The 825-nt window shown below is 48.4% G+C and overlaps 1 non-coding gene across 1 annotated transcript; it reads left to right on the top strand.

The window, feature by feature from the left end:
• The first annotated feature begins 245 nt into the window (after positions 1–245).
• On the top strand, positions 246–436 carry LOC115868953. Its single transcript, XR_004045905.1, has one exon. It is a non-coding gene; the product is annotated as a U2 spliceosomal RNA (small nuclear RNA).
• The last annotated feature ends 389 nt before the right edge of the window (positions 437–825 follow it).

Below are 825 nucleotides of genomic sequence, written 5' to 3'. Positions count from 1 at the left end.
CCTACCTGAGCGCTAGGTTCCCCCCAGCCAGCAAGGTCTCTCCTGCTATTGAGGATGAGCAAGGTGTCTCCTGCCGACCTGAGTCCTATTCAGAAGGCATCTGTCCTGAGAAGAATTCCAGAACTAGTTCACAGCATATTGGAACCAGAAAATGAACACAAAAAGGGTTTTCAGAGCAGAAGGGCCTCACGTCCTCCTAGAAGACGCCTGGGTCGTGCTTTGCCATCATTAAAAATCAATTCCAGATCGCTTCTCGGCCTTTTGGCTAAGGTCAAGTGTAGTATCTGTTCTTATCAGTTTAATATCTGATACGTCCTCTATCCAAGGGCAATATATTAAATGGATTTTTGGAGCAGGGAGATGGAATAGGAGCTTGCTCCATCCACTCCACGCATCGACCTGGTATTGCAGTACTTCCAGGAACGGTGCACACACTCACAAAAAAAACTGAATTCCGACTCCCTGGGCCCCCGTGGGACAAAGTGGAACTGCTTCCTGGGGTTTCCAAGGTGCAAATCTCTATGGAAGCAAACTGCCTCATCTTTTTCCTGTGAAGCATCTGGTGGGTTCAACCCCTCGACCTTCCCGTTAGAAGCCCAGCCTTGAACCCACTGCACCAGCAGGGTGCCTTTGGGTGTGACCTGGGCAGTGGTAAATGGAGACACTGTGTGACGTGGGGATTTTTGTCCTCATAATGAACTGCAATGATTTCCTTGGCCACTGGTGGGGCATCCTATAAAAAAAATGTAATTTCAAAGTGTATGAGAGTCACTAAACTAACTGCGTCTTGCTCACTTCTCACGTTCTCAGAAAGGACCCATCCCT

This window comes from Echinops telfairi, unplaced genomic scaffold (assembly GCF_000313985.2).
Source record: "Echinops telfairi isolate 266 unplaced genomic scaffold, ASM31398v2 ScPeMD7_18;HRSCAF=68, whole genome shotgun sequence".
Taxonomy (NCBI): domain Eukaryota; kingdom Metazoa; phylum Chordata; class Mammalia; order Afrosoricida; family Tenrecidae; genus Echinops; species Echinops telfairi.
The sequence above is the reverse complement of the archived record's forward strand: the minus strand, read 5'-3'. Positions and strand labels throughout refer to the sequence as shown.